Source organism: Salmo salar, chromosome 23, assembly GCF_965601325.2.
Source record: "Salmo salar chromosome 23, fSalSal1, whole genome shotgun sequence".
NCBI classification, from domain to species: domain Eukaryota; kingdom Metazoa; phylum Chordata; class Actinopteri; order Salmoniformes; family Salmonidae; genus Salmo; species Salmo salar.
The window spans coordinates 22,159,853-22,176,377 of NC_138313.1; the positions used below are offsets into that span (position 1 = coordinate 22,159,853).

At 43.0% G+C, this 16,525-nt stretch overlaps 1 protein-coding gene across 1 annotated transcript in view; it reads left to right on the forward strand.

The window, feature by feature from the left end:
* Positions 1 to 6,621: 6,621 nt before the first annotated feature.
* LOC106584104 (protein furry homolog-like) overlaps positions 6,622 to 16,525 on the forward strand; it is a 92,617-nt gene continuing 82,713 nt past the window's right edge. Inside the window, exon 1 of the mRNA XM_082967970.1 lies at positions 6,622 to 6,829. The gene's annotated coding sequence lies outside the window, so the exon portion shown is untranslated. The remainder of the gene's footprint in view (positions 6,830 to 16,525) is intronic.

The following is a 16,525-nucleotide window of genomic DNA, read 5'->3' on the forward strand; positions in this document are numbered from 1 at the left end:
ACAACAACATAGCAAGGCAGCAACACATGACAACACAGCATGGTAGGAACACAACATGACAACAACAACATTCTTGTCTCTAATAATGGACAATTCTAGAAAGCGGCTATTCATCTTCACTTTTGACACTATTTTATTTTGGCATTTATGATTTTGGGAACGTAGCTATAGACGGTTTGGTTGTTTAGCAACAAAAAAAAAAAGACATGTGAGCAACTATGGGGCAAACAGACATGTCTTATCCTTGTTGCTAGCTATCTGGCCATCCAGAATCACAACACACGGACTTCTGCCCCACTGAAGGGTGCGCGTCGTTTTTGAGACGTTGTCAGCCTCAGCTAACCCGTCTATGCGTTCTTCAAATTACTATGGCATGATTGCATAACTAGCAGAGTTCTTGTGTATACTGCATGTGCCTTATTCTCCTGTTACAGCAGCTGATCAGTGGCTCCTGAAAGCAGACTATTCACTCAACCCATGCATCTCCATATTGGTTCTTTTTACACTGTTGAGGCAAAAACAAAATAACCACACAGCAAAGCTGCTATATCTATGCATTGCAGTTCACTAACGCTCCCGGAATATTGTGTTTGTTTAATTCAACAATTATAAAGGCTATACGGTTCATTATTGCTACAAACTACAAAGCAAATGCTAGCGTATGTTAGCATGTGCCTTAATACAGACACCCTGCTCTGGCAAAATAATTTAAACTGATGTCCAAGTATGTGAGCCCTGTTGACACACTGGATAATCTATATAGGCAGGCCCTAACCTCATTGTTAGCACCATATGTGAATAGTCCCAACTAATAACAGATCACTGTGAGGAGTGAGTCACCATCTGTCTTCAGAACAGGTGTTTCAGCCAGGGGGGCTTGAGCTCAAAAAAGCCTTATTAGCATCTCCCAACGCTGATTGGTTTTGAGGAGCAAACCCGTGTCCAATAAAAATATAACTTGGTAAGACGTCAATAAAATAACCTGTTAACACAATAAAGGCTCAAATGACACAATGAACATTCATTCAACAACCAATCGAGTGTGTGTGTTTGAGGGGGGGCGGGGGGATTAGACGCCATATTGACTGTTGAGGGATATGACGTTGCCCTCGTTTTAGGGCTTCACCCAATGGAGAATTCTCCAGATTTTTTTACATTTCTTCTTACTTAACTTTGTGTAGTTCTTTCTGCCAATGTATCCAAACAGACCAGCAACTGAAAATAGACACCACACAAACACAAAAATGAATATTCCCAAAGACATGACAATGCTTCATATACATTTTGAATTCCAGCAGGACACTGACAAGCCACATATTTATTCAGTCGACATTCATACCGGTTATAGACTATATGAATGCAGCTGCCACTGTATTGAAGCCATTGGACACAGTTTATCATTGAGCACTACGCTTTATTACGGGCAATAGGTTCAGTACAAATCACTGCATTCAGTATTAGAATGTAGGCTGGCCCTCTTTGATGTCTCGTAGATCGATTAATTGCATTCTTTTTGTTTTTAAAGCTCTCCTGCATACACTTCTGCCGTACCTTACTTCATTGTTAACTTATAGACGTACGAGATACCAGACCCGGTCTCAGGGATGGCTAACTCTCCACTTAGTTGGGTAGATCTGCTTGCAATTTTTTTGCACCTTTTGTGTGGAATGATCGCCAATGCATTTTAACATTTGAGGAATTGGTGTCTGTTTTTATGATTGTATTGTCCTTTTAATGCATTGATGTATATCAATGTGTATTTTTATGAATATATGGAGGTGTAGTTTAATGTGTCTATTGTCACGTTCTGACCAGTAAAGGGGGTTATTTGTTATTGTAGTTTGGTCAGGACGTGGCAGGGGTGTGTTTGTTTTGTGTTGTCGGGTTTTTTGGGGTATTGTTCTAGGTTTTGTATTTCTATGTTCGTATTTCTAGTTTTGTATTTCTATGTTAGTTTTGGGAACGACCTCCAATTAGAAGCAGCTGGTTGTCGTTGCTTCTAATTGGAGGCCATATTTATATGGGTTTATTTTGTCTTGTGTTTGTGGGTGATTGTTCCATGTATAGGCAAGGTTACCTTACAGGACTGGCGTGCTGGTTCTTGTCTTGTCTTGTCTTGTCTTGTCTTGTCTTGTCTTGTCTTGTCTTGTCTTGTTTCAGTGTTCACGTATGAATAAAAATATAAGTATGGACACTTACCATGTTGTGTATTGGGCCGATATTTCTTACTCTTCATCAGAAGATGAAATGTATGACAGAATCACCCACCAAACGAGGACCAAGCAGTGGAGGAGGGAGCAGCAGGAGGTGTATACGGAGTCATGGACTTGGGAGGAGATACTGGCTGGAGAAGGACCATGGAGGAAGACTGGAGAGGATCGAGAACGTTATTCGGGAACACGGCTGGCAAGGAAGCCTGAGAGGCAGCTCCAAAATAAATGTTGGGGGGGGCACACGGGTAAGTTGGCTAGGCCAGGACTGGGACCTGAGCCAACTTCACGTGCTTATTATGGGGAGCGTCGGACCAAGAAATGCACTGTATCACCAGTGCGCACCTATAGGTGCGGTCGATACCAGCACTTCGCCCGTGCTGGGCTAGGGTAACTATCCAGCCAGAACGGGTTATGCAGGCTGTGTCCTTCAGACCTCCAGTGCGTAGTCAAGACCCCGTGTATCCAGTTCCTGCTCCTCGCACTAGCTTTGAGGTGCGTATCCCTAGTCTGGCGCCTCCAAAGCCAGCCCCACGCACCAGGCCTGTAGTGCGTCAGTCCAGTCCAGTACGTCCTGTTCCTGCTCCTCGCACTAGCCTTGAGGTGCGTGTCCCTAGTCTGGCACCTCCTAAGCCAGCCCCACGCACCAGGCCTCCAGAGTGTCCGGCAACAGTGCCCCGTCCAGAGTGTCCGGCAACAGTGCCCCGTCCAGAGTGTCCGGCAACAGTGCCCCGTCCAGAGTGTCCGGCAACAGTGCCCCGTCCAGAGTGTCCGGCAACAGTGCCCCGTCCAGAGTGTCCGGCAACAGTGCCCCGTCCAGAGTCGCCCCTCCAGTCCGTAACCGGCGCAGCCAGAGTCGCCCCTCCAGTCCGAGGTTTTCAGCGACGCGCTTCAGCCCGAGGTCTTCAGCGGGGGTGGACAGGTTAGGTTGGGGACTAAGACCAGAGCCTGAGGATTGGGGAGGGGGGAGGGGGGGGTGTGTGTGTGTAGCACAGGAGCCGTTGGTGACGGTAGCCACCCTCCCTTTAGTTTAGGATTAATTTTTGTTTTGGAGTTTATTTTTTTGTTTGTGAGGTGCATCTGGGGTCTGCACCTTTGGGGGGGGGGGGGGGGGGGGGTGTACTGTTACGTTCTGACCAGTAAAAGGGGTTATTTGTTATTGTAGTTTGGTCAGGACGTGGCAGGGGTGTGTTTGTTTTGTGTTGTCGGGGTTTTTTGGGTATTGTTCTATGTTTTGTATTTCTATGTTAGTTTTGGGAACGACCTCCAATTAGAAGCAGCTGGTCGTTGCTTCTAATTGGAGGCCATATTTATATGGGTTTATTTTCTCTTGTGTTTGTGTGATTGTTCCATGTATAGGCAAGGTTACCTTACAGGACTGGCGTGTGGGTTCTTGTTTTGTTTCAGTGTTCACGTATGAATAAAAATATGGACACTTACCACGCTGTGTATTGGTCCGATATTTCTTACTCTTCATCAGAAGACGAAATGTATGACATCTATTGTATTTTGATGTGTATTGTTGTGTTAAACAGGGCTCATCTGGAAAAGAGACCTTGGACTCAGCATTGACTCCCTGTCAAAATAAACATCTGCCTTTATTTCCTAGCTACTTTAGGCAGGTAACCAAATCGTAATGAGGGTACAAGGACTCTTGGAAGGGAGATATAGAAAGTGAAGTAAAATACAATGAAAGGCATTAGGCTGATATTTGAATCACAATTTTACTGGACTGAACATTAAAATCACCTTTCATAACTAGTACTTGAGCTACAGACATTGCCACAGCAGTTAATGGAAAGACTGAGAATAAATAATGTTGTCATAAGTGCATACAGAATCCATACATCCTTATAGCTCTTTATATTAACAATGCATGCCCACAGCACTTCAGTAGCTATATGCTTGAGTAAAAGAGGGCTCAAGAGAGGAATAGAGGGGAAGATCTGGTATGTCTACCAAATGGCACCATGTTCCCTTTATAGTACACTACTTCTGGCCAGGGCCCATACGACTCAAAAGTAGTGCATTACATAGGGAATAGGGTGCTATTTGGAACATAACCCTGACCTTTGGCATCCTTATGCTGTAGCATGACTTACATGCTTACCGCACGCGCATGAATCCACATGCAGGTTGATTTTGTTCACCCACACCAGAAGCAATCAGGACACCCAGGTTGAAATATTAATTTGGGGACAGGTCAAAAAGCATTAAACATTTATGGCAATCTAGCTAGCTAGCTTGCTGTTGCTAGCTAATTTATCCTGGGATATAAACATTGAGTTATTTTACCTGAAATGCACAAGGTCCTCTACTCCGACAATTAATCCACACATAAAACGGTCAACCGAATCGTTTCTAGTCATCTCTCCTCCTTCCAGGCTTTTTCATCTTTGAACTTACATGGTGATTGGCATCTAAACTTTCATATTACTACACCGACCGGAAACGAGGAGATGGCACGTGGGTACCTGCTTCTATAAACCAATGAGGAGATGGGAGAGGCAGGACTTGCAGCGCAATCTGCGTCAGAAATAGAAAGGACTTCTATTTTAGCCCTTGGCAATGCAGACGCTCGTTGACGCACGCGAGCAGTGTGGGTGCAATAATTGAATAACATAGATTTCTAAATTTGTTTTGCAACGCTCGCGCACACAACCTGAGCGGTGTGGTCAGCCTATAAGGCTTATTTTTCTTCTTTGGACTTTATATGGCGATTGGCATCTACATTTTCATAGTATTACCATGACGACGACTGACCTCAGTTCCTCTTTCAATCACCCACATGGGTATAACCAATGAGAAGATGGCACGTGGGTATCTGCTTCTATAAACCAGTGAGGAGATGGGAGAAGCAGGACTTGCTGCATGTTCTGCGCCAAAAATAGAAGCAACGCAGACGCTCGTTGGCGCGCAATGATTGAATAACATGTATGTGTACATTTATTTGGCAAGCTTGCGCACGCGACGCGAGCGGTGTGGTCAACATGTAATTAAGGGCTTGTAAGTAAGCATTTAACGGTAAGATCTACACATGTTGTATTTGGCGCGTGTTGGAAATAAAGTTTGATTTGGTTGAGAGAATGCCAAGAGGTTGCAAAGCTGTCATAAAGGCAAAGGGTGGCTACTGAAGAATCTAAAATATATTCTGATTTGTATAACTCTTTTTTTTGGTTACTACATGATTCCATGTGTGTTGTTTCATAGTTTTGATGTCTTCACTATTATTCTACAATGTAGAAAATACTACAAATAAAGAAAAACCCTTGAATTAGGTGTGTCCAAACTTTTGGCTGGTACTGTACATTTCATTTTTGCCTTCTCAAGGGACGCCTTTTTTTCCGTCAAGCCTTGTTCTATCTTGATGCAGATGATGATATTGTAACGACCCTGGGGCTTATAAACCCAGGGTCGTTACAATATCATACCATAGCCAGTTAGCCACATGCCTAAAAAAATAATGTAAATACTCATGCGCCCTCTGATATCCAGCGTTAACGCAAGGTATGCCGCGTTCAAAACAACTGGGAGCTCGGAAATGTACGACTTCAGTGCGTTCATGACCACTTGGAACTAGGAAAAAAACAGGGAACCTGTTGCTGTACACCACCACCAGAGGGCGTCACGTGTACAGAAGCACACCCAGTCCAAACGCAACAAAGCGTCCGGGGAGCGGGGGATAAATAGCTGGCTGGTGGCTAATGACGCGTTCACGTGCTAGTCGGAGTTAGGAAACTCAGAAATGTCCAACTTGCTAACTGGTTGACAACAGCATGTGTACAGCTCAGCTACAACCAGTAGCTGAGTTGGTTGTAGCTGAGCTAACTGGTTGACAACAGCATGTGTACAGCTCAGCTACAACCAGTTAGCAAGTAGAACATTGCTGAGTTTCCTAGTTCCGACTAGCACCTGCAATTTTACACTGCGGTAGCGTCAGTTTGAAAGCCCCTTACCACTCATTCTCAGGGACACAATCCAGTCAATGCAGAGAGACGTAAGATTGCCAGAGGCTGAAAAAATAAAATCATTGATACAATAGGTTTATACTCATCTTAAAATGCAAGACAAACTGCAAAATCGTTTACCAATGCCTGAATCTGTCAGAGGACAATATGGTGTAATTGCAGACCACAATTCGGGGTGTTTCTTGATGTGGGCGTTCCTTGATATCATAGATGATTTGTTTAAGTTGTAGGTTAGGATAACGATGATAATTCACGTGGCAGGTTAGGAGGTTAAGGTTAGGAAAAGGGTTAGTCTTAGTTATAATGTTACATTTGTCAACAACTGTTGTGCCCGACGCGAAATAAACGACCACGGATCAATGGCGAGCAACAATGGGAGTAACTTTACGTCAAGAAACGCCCTTAATTGTGATCTGCAATTACACCCTTCTCAAAGAGGAGGGTAGTTGCCATTGGACGAGTTTTAGGTCTTTGAAAAAAAATGAACGTTCTAAAAAAAGAATGAAAGGAAAAGGGAGGTGGGGACAGACAAATGTTGAAATATAATTTCTGCGAGCCCGGCGAAGCTTCACTGTTGGAAAAAGCAAAACTAGTTTAGCATGCCAAAGGAGTTGGATTGCTAGGAAACAAGCTAAGCGCACTTTAAAAGAGGTAAGCTCGGCCGAGATTTGAAATACTCGGTCCCACCACAGATAGCTAGCTAGGCAGTTCAAGTTAGCTGGTTAGCAAGCTAATTTATGAGTAGCTAACGTTTCGTACAAATTGATTAGTTAACGAATTGCTTCGATAACAACTAGCAGCCGTTAACTAACCGTTTGTCTGCCATAGGTTTGCAGTTAGTTAGCTGGCTAAAGCGCACCCACATTGCTAGTTAGCTCACGGTAGCCCGGTTAACTAACTAACGTTAGCTAGAAGCTATTTCTTTTCTAGGTAAGTTAGCTACATAGGCACAGATAGAACAATGAGCTATGAGGGTTAGTTATACAAATCTTTGCCATAACCTTAGTTAGCCATGTTGTCAGGATTTTGGCAAACACCAGAAATACTTGAATGAGTATGCTACAGTTGTCAGCAAGCTAGTTAAGGTGTCAGGAACAAATTCAACGCTAGCTAACATTAACCAACCAGGCTAACCGTTAGCTACGATGCAATATAGAAGACGCAGCACAATGGCAATGCTGGTACAGTAGCAAGTTCGCTGTTAGTTCATTATGCAACGGTAGTTATAGCGAACTATAACCCCCTGTTCATTTTGTTTTGTCTATCTCCATCTGTTGATTGTATTGGCAATTTGACTGGCAAGGATAAGTAGTAAGTTACTAGTTGGGATACAACTACTGTTTCAGGATAATCAGCAAATATCCATATACACTTGTTATTATACAGCCATATTTACTTCGGAAACGCCTTTACTTTGTCATGCCAATATACCCCAAAATTGTATTCAATGCTAGTTGTTTATGCCTGTAGCCCAACAACAAGGAATATCATTCTCTCCGCCAAAGATTGCATTCTCTATAAATATCATTGCTGGGTGTTTTCTCACTCTACCTTGATGTATATTCTGTAGGTGCTAGATTCAAAGTTAATCACCAATCAGAACTGTAATGGCTAACATTCTGTAATTGATACTGGGCACTCTTTCTTCCAAGTGTGTAATTACAGCAACAGCCAAGTTGCATTTGTCCTGTTTAGCAGCTGTTTTTGTCCCCCTCTTAAATTGGGCCATATCCAGGCTGGCATGGGAACCAAACATCAGTGTCTGTGAAAACGTTTGGCAGTGTACACACTGCACAGTAAAGATAAATCATAATAGGTTTGCCTGTCAGCTGCCACTGTCTTCTGGTGTGTTTGTATGGTGTAATAGTTGTGTGTTTCATGTCTAACATTCTCAAAACTTTATCTGCTCTGTTGAGTGCAACAGACAATGGGGAGTTTGTTCTTGTTTTCTGGAGGCAAGCACTGAAATGGGAACACAGACACACAGAGGAATCTGGCCACTTTGCAATGAGCCCGGAGGTGGAGAGGGCTGAACTATTTCAGACGTGGCCTGTGGACCCCGAGGCCTTTACAATGCACTTCTCATCTGGAGAAAAGTTTGTCTGTGTCACTCCCACATGGGTGTTGTTGTACATGCTGTGAATAATCAGTAACCACTTAATTCAAGGACTGGTGCTCTTTCATTGTTGAATAACAGGCCACATCTTACATAACTTATAAAGCCGATGCATCATAATGGGTTACAATTTATTATTTTGATACAAAAAAACATCACTAGATTGTCATAGTCAGGACAGAAGGCTGTTAGGTTTTCCTAGGATTAGTGGCAGTCTGGTTTGTTGTGGTGTTTTTTTTAAAGTGAGTGTGAGGTACAGTGAGGGCCCTGTCTGCCCCATCCCATACATGTCTCTCTCTGTGTGGTTGTCTCATCCTCCCGGCCTCACCCTGCAAGGATAAGCATCTGATGACAGTACAGGTGTGTGATTGCGCTGTACACAGACACACACACTGGGTCTCTGTGCATAGGAACAGCAGGGAATCCCTCTAGATTACAGAGGGGCATCTATCTGGAATTATTCAGCGCATAATTCCAGGGAATGTGTGTGTTTGGTTTAATCTGGTAAGACATTAATGGCATTGAGTGTAGGGATGAAAGGCCAGGCTCACTAAGAATGGCCCTGACGAAGCATCCCTGGCTCCCCTTTGCAAGGAGTTAACTTCGCAGCTTGTCCTCATTTATTTGTGCTGTTATCAAAATAGTTTCTCTCATACACCCAACATGTGACCATCATGACACGTTTGTGAAGAACCACTTTCCTCTGAAATGTCTCTGAGGTTGTGCAGGTATTCATGATCTGAAAACAGAAGTACTGTGTTCTCTTTTCATACCAGCATTATGTCATGTCTGTATAATTCCGTTGAATACATCTTGATTGTTGCTAAGGATTTGCACACACATCAGGTACATGGAATGAACAATGTTAATACCTTGGTACAATTGAGCAAGGTCTCTCAGATTTCATGGTGGCATGAGGTTTTTGAAGACCACTAAGAGCTGGCCTCTGGTTGAATGGTTCTCCTGTCAGGCCATGGGCTTGTCTCCTCTCAGGATGAGCCAGAGGAGGGCCATGGATCACTTATCACTGGAGGGTGGTGGTTAGATTTACAGGAGCCAAATAATAACTGCAGTAAAGAGCATTTCTCTTCTTATTGAGCCCTGTGTCTCACTGTTTCTCCTGTCCCATCAGACTGACACTGTTGTCCTTCCCCTCTCTTACTGCTTTGTCCCTGTACTGACCAACTGACTGACACTTTTTGCACCTCTGCCATCTGGTAAAACAAATATATGATGCTTCCCATTATTTACCTGCAGGGCTGCACAAATATCTTGCCTTGCTTCTTGACTCTCTGTAACACCTGTATCTGACTGACCTATGACCTCTCAACAGTTCACCTACTGCCTTATCAAGAGAACTTAAAGGAAACCTGGATTTAGAGTGTGAACTACATCCGGCTGTATTCTTATTACCAGCTGAATTACAGCCTGTATTTGCTTGCTTGGTGACTGTGATGCTGGATCTCTTGCCAAATGATCTACTAAACCTAACTGAAAAGGTTGGAGGCATGACTGTGTTTGCTTGGAGCTAAATAATTAATCTGAACTGCTGCAGTGGGTATCCACCGGCAATAATGAAGAGCATGTTAAACTGAAAGGTCATGCAAGTTACTGTTTAAATAGCTGTTCTTCATCTGACAAGCCCCCCTCCTCCTTGAGTCATAGTGATCCTAAAATGAGAGATATCCTTTCTCGTTGGATTCAAAGGCTGTGTTCTGTAATACACAGAAATGTGGGGTGCGTTCAGCTAGGAATAGCCTATAATTGGACCTTGCCGAGGCAGATTATTTCTGGGTCGGGAGAACTGGTTTGGAGCAGGATAATTAATGTTTGGGACTGACTTCACCAAAGAAACCACCCTGTCTTTGGCCCAAGGAAAGCCAACTCTGTACCTCTCTCACACCTCATACAGTGTGCTTGTGTGTTTGGATTGGAACTTTCAGGGATGTGTACTAGGCTTCACATACCTCTATTTTAGAAAGCACACTAGTTGTGAGGAAGAGCTTTTAAAACATGCAAATAAGGGGTCCTGTTTGGGTGGTAGCATGAACGCCTTCTCTGTCAGAAGCTAGTGATGTTTCCGCTCCATAGGAAGGTAGTGATTATGCCAGGGCAAAGCCTGTCATTTTAGTGCTGGTGAACCAGATGTACTTAGTTCTTCTTTGTCCCTTTTGCATTACCATTACAGAAATGGGTGTGGCTCCATGTGTAAAGCACAACACATGCCTGTGTTTGGTACCTGGATGATTTTTTTTTTGGGGGGGGGGGGGGGGGGGGGTGTAATAATAGCGAGACCTCACCCCAGTCATGACTGCACCAGTGGTGAGATCAAGGTAATACAGTATATTCTCACGTGCAGATGAGATCAGCATCCTGTCTGACCTAGAAAACCCTGGGGGATTTCAGTTTCACTTAACCATTGATCAGGTTGGTGCTGCATACTGTGGTGCCCTTTGTTGTCCAGGCGTCTTACGCTCACCCCACGACAATGTCTATTTCAGCACGTCTGTCACAACCGGTCATAGTGTGTAGGTAGGCGTAGTTCCGTAAATGTCGTCAATGTTATTATTTCCAAACTGTAAAATGCATGAGTGCAACTCTACTTCTGCTGCTTGTCGTGGGTCTATATATAGATGGCAGGGGTTCCGTTAGCTGCCTTTTGGGCCCCAAATAAATGCAGAACTGATCAAATTGGCGCTGATCAATTGTCTGGGAGAAGGGGGGGGGAATCCCTTTGCGATATAATTCATTTTGGCCTATTCATTGATTGAAATAGCCTACCAGTCGATGTATGTCGAGAGCTGCTAATACAGCTGTTTTAATGAAGCTGGACTGAAACGTGCTTTGATAAGCCCAATCATTGCGCAACAATATATATATTTTTAAATGTCACGATTTAAAGAAAGCTACTTTTATTTCTCAACCTCTTCCAATTCGCCATTTAAGTGCCTAGGCAACTAGGCAGGCTTCAGCGCGTCACACACCACTTTGCAATGAGCTGGAGGCTTCATGGATTTGAAAACATTTACTTGTTTGAAGCTTGAATGCTTTACTACATATTGAGGCATGTCTTACATTGCTTCAAAGTAGTCTAGCCAAAATCCAACCAAAAGGGCAGGCAATTATTTTATAAAGACTTCCATGTGCCATTGAAATCAGTAGCCTTTTCTCTCATGCTCTATTTGTTTTCAAATCAACTTTCTTTCATTGTCCAGTAGCCAAAGGCACAATCCTAGTCATATTAGCAACCCATGCTAGTTGTTGCATATTTTAAATCTCCCCTCGTTCTAAATTTCTAATGTATATTTTCATCGGTCACATGAAACCGCTCACAATGGTGTTTGACACATTATGGAACAAACATTCACGCGTATCCTGCTGGCTTGTGCGCATTGCTGATCTTATAATGTGAAGAAATGGTTTGTTATGCTAAATGTTGCATGCGCCTCGTTTGCGTTTTACTTTTTATGTAGTCTAGGCCTACTGGTTGTATGAAATTGGGATTTACGTCCCACAGCTGTCCTAGAGTCTGGAATAGGCTATTTCTTTCTCGCGCAGAACGTCAAGCTGACCAATGGAGTAGGCAAACGTTTCTACTATGGGTGATAGTAGATTGACATACAGTGCATTCGTAAAGTATTCAGACCCCTTGACTTCGTCCACATCTTGTCATGTTACTTTACAGCCTTATTCTAAAATGGATGAAATGGATTATTTCTTTATTAATCTTCACACTACCCCAACTTGAGATATATTTTAAGGCAATGGATGAGAAAGTTAACTGATCATTTCCTAACGTGTAGGTCAATTGTATGCTGCTGCTTTGCGATCCATTAACGCAAGGGTTGCATTTAAATGGGCTACTTTTTACTGATGCATTTGGCAATATTCAATTCATAGGCACAAAACATATAAACCAAAGCATTCACTGTGAAAGTTAATAGGCTACATGTTGTCCATTCATATATAAACTCAGCAAAAAACAGAAACGTCAACTGTTTATTTTCAGCAAACTTAACATGTTTAAATATTTGTATGAACATAAGATTCAACAACTGAGACAGAAATTGAATAATGTGTCCCTGAACAAGGGGGGTGGGGGTCAAAATCAAAAGTAAGTCAGTATCTGGTGTGGCCACCAGCTGCATTAAGTACTGCAGTGCATCTCCTCCTCATGGACTGCACCAGATTTGCCAGTTCTTGCTGTGAGATGTTACCGCACTCTTCCACCAAGGCACCTGCAAGTTCCCGGACATTTCTGGGGGGAATGGCCCTAGCCCTCACCCTCCGATCCAACAGGTCCCAGACGTGTTCAATGGGATTGAGATCTGGGCTCTTCGCTGGCCATGGCAGAACACTGACATTCCTGTCTTGCAGGAAATCATGCACAGAACAAGCAGTATGGCTGGAGGCATTGTCATGCTGAAGGGTCGTGTCAGGATGAGCCTGCAGGAAGGGTACCACATGAGGGAGGAGGATGTCTTCCCTGTAATGCACAGCGTTAAGATTGCCTGCAATGACAACACGCTCAGTCCGATGATGTCACACCGCCCCAGACCGTGACGGACCCTCCACCTCCAAATCGATCCCGCTCCAGAGTACAGGCCTCGGTGTAACGCTCATTCCTTCGACAATAAATGCAAATCTGACCATCACCCCTGGTGAGACAAAACTGCAACTCGTCAGTGAAGAGCACTTTTTGCCAGTCCTGTCTGGTCCAGCGATGGTGGGTTTGTGCCCATAGGTGACGTTGTTGCCGGTGATGTCTGGTGAGGACCTGCCTTACAACAGGCCTACAAGTCCTCAGTCCAGCCTCTCAGCCTATTGTGGACAGTCTGAGCACTGATGGAGGGATTGTGCGTTCCTGGTATAACTCGGGCAGTTATTGCCATCCTGTACCTGTCCCGCAGGTGTGATGTTCGGATGTACCGATCCTGTGCAGGTGTTGTTACACGTGGTCTGCCACTGCGAGAGTGCTCAGCTGTCTGTCCTGTCTCCCTGTAGCGCTGTCTTAGACGTCTCACAGTACAGACATTGCAATTTATTGCCCTGGCCACATCTGCAGTCCTCATGCCTCCTTGTAACATGCCTAAGGCACGTTCACGCAGATGAGCAGGGACCCTGGGCATCTTCTTTTGGTGTTTTTCAGAGTCAGTAGAAAGGCCTCTTAGTGTCCTAAGTTTTCATAACTGTGACCTTGATTGCCTACCGTCTGTAAGCTGTTAGTGTCTTAACCACTGTTCCACAGGTGCATGTTCATTCATTGTTTATGGTTCATTGAACAAGCATGGGAAACAGTGTTTAAACCCTTTACAATGAAGATCTGTGAAGTTATTTGGATTTTTACAAATTATCTTTGAAAGACAGGGTCGTTTCTTTTTCTACTGAGTTTAGTTTATGCGCAGCCCTTAGTTTTCTTGTGCAAACCTGAGTCGATAAATTTAACTAACTGTCAAAAAAAAGTTGATTCTGGATGGAAATGTTACACTCCTGCCATGTGAAAATTACTGACATGGCAGACTCGGATGGGAGAAAAATGATGGTGTTTTGTGCTAACCAATTGGTTTTTTTGGCGTCCTTTTAAGCATTCTAGTACAGTTAAATAGTTACCCACACACATGGACGCAGTTGTCTAAGGCACTGCATCTCAGTGCAAGAGGCGTCACGACAGTCCTTGGTTTGAATCCAGGCTGTATCACATCCGGCCGTGATTGGGAGCCCCATAGGGCAGCGCACAATTGGCCCAGCGTCGTCCGGGGTTGGCCGTCATTGTAAATAAGAATTTGTTCTTAACTGATTTGCCTAGTTAAGTAAAGATTACACACGCACCACACTGTCCAAAAAGTTATTTTGTTGGCATTTATGTATGTCCCCATTACCAGTAAAACATAATAAAAACCTATTTCTTTCACTCACTTACTTGCTGTGCTGTTTCATTCTCAACCGGGGTTTCTATGGAACGCCGTTTTGGTCTTCGCGTGTCATATAAGCTTGTTGACTAATAAGGACCTGAATATGACTGCATGTCACATAATAATTGAATGCGTTCTTAGATTTTTTTTTCATAGTGTAATAACTATTACTAGTATTTCATGTCACAATGATTCATCAATACGTATGCTATGATGCTGGTCAAGTTGTCTCGCGCATCAACAGTGCTGGTCATATTTTTTAAAGCTAGCTAGCTCATGGATGCAAACAATGTTCTTCCCCAAAAACATAGCAAAACGACATCTGTTTCAGGAGCTATAGTTAGCGAGCTGATTATATAGCTAGGTGTCATCTAATTTATAAGACAGTTCTTATTTGATTAATGGTGGTTGGATCCATCTATGTGAAGCTAGCCACAATAAGGATTAGCCACAATAGTGGACTTTGCAGTTAGCCTTCAAAATAAAAGTATGGCTTAATTCTACTATTTGTATTTATTTGCATCAAATTCAAAGAGGTACTTTTATTTCGAAGGCAAACTCCATATTCCGCTATTGTACCTAATCCTTATTGTGGCTAGCATCACAACCCGGTCCAGTCGAGACTCATTAGCCAGATGAAGCTAGCTGGCTGCTTGTAATGTTAGCTTTGGGCAACAGGGTTAAGTAGCTGACTAGCTATTTATTTTCATGAATTGAATTTCAATAGGCGAACAACAAGTGGCAACCTAGCTAATAGTTACTCAAGGATTCCTAAATCATTGCTAAGAATAATGAAAATGACTTCAGTTTCTACTGGTCATTGTTTTCAGACAGGTTGTAATTGGTGCTAGCTAGGTACCAAGCTAAAGCTAGCTACCCCAGAAGTTGTGGTTGAACAAATTATGCTTTATTACCAACGGGGTATTGTAAACACATCGTTCGTGGCCAGTGTTTGCTTGTTTGCAGACTTTTTTTGTACAGCTTTGACAGTGCTACTGTATCTTTTTTGACACGCAAAGACTCAAATGGCGTTCCATAGTATGTATGTCGTGAAGCTAATAGCAGTGACGCTATTACTGTGTAACTCCGGTAGGGCAACATCTGAAAAATAGCACACTTGGTAGTGTATACCAGTGCTCGATCAGTCGGCGAAAGCCAACATCACCCACGACAGAGAACGGTTGATTACCAAGGGCAATGAATACCATTATCTTGGCTTTAATGGATTTCGCCTTTTGAGTTGTCTTGCTGAAATTTTCTTACTCTTTCAAATGACTGCTCGACTTGTTGACTTCTCGATCGACACAGCAGACGTTGTGGGTTAGGTTAGGAATGCTGTGTTGCACGTGTTGTGCAAAATGTTATGTGGTGTCATTACATGTACCTACGTTATATAGGTATGCACGTCAGCTTTGACATCGGTTTTGCACATCGGCGTTAAACTAGACAACGGCCGATACCAATGCATTTTTAGCTAATATCAGCCGATTCTGATATGTTCACCAGTCTCTTTTTAAATTCTTTAAAAAAAAAAGTATATTGTGCATCCCTAATTAAGACTATACAGGATGTGCTCTTAGGCCTACAGCGCAATGGTGGTTATAAAGGGTGCTGTACTAAGCCTACGAATGATGACATATTATCATAATAATGAGATGAAGAAAAAGGAGCATCATTATAAATATTATTTTTCGGACAATTTGGAACAGTTCAAAGCCTTTATTACAGCAAAGAAAATATTTAAAAACAACCGACTATGTGAAACTGTTTACTTGACATGTTACGTGAGTTTTGTTGCTACCGGAATCAGTAGGCTATTAAACAACCGCCAACAGAAGCAGGATCTGTCTTACTTCTGTAGATATATTGATTTATAAAGCCAGCACATCTAACAGTTAGGCTATTGATTATAAACCCTATATTTTTTTTGTAATAATTTTTTTTTAAAGTTTGGGTTTCCTCTCCTCACTTTTCTTAGACTAGGCAAGGGCTGTTTTCTCATATCCAGCACTGCTGCTGCTTCCGGGGCATTGTTCTAAAAACCGATAGGCTGGGTAACTTTGCTATTGTGCAAATAGCATCATGGTCTAGGAAAAGGCACCAATTTAAACAGCACACTGATGTGTTTTAGAACCGTGGACAGCGACCACTCTGCAATGAGGGAGTAAGTGCATTTGTTATAAAATAATATTTGTATTAGTGTCGCACCATTGTTCTTATGTAATATAACCATATTCAATTTCAGTAGCACCTGTCTTAGAAGCACTGGTCTGACGGACTTTGCCATCCCCACGGCCTCCACAATGGTTCAGTCCACTC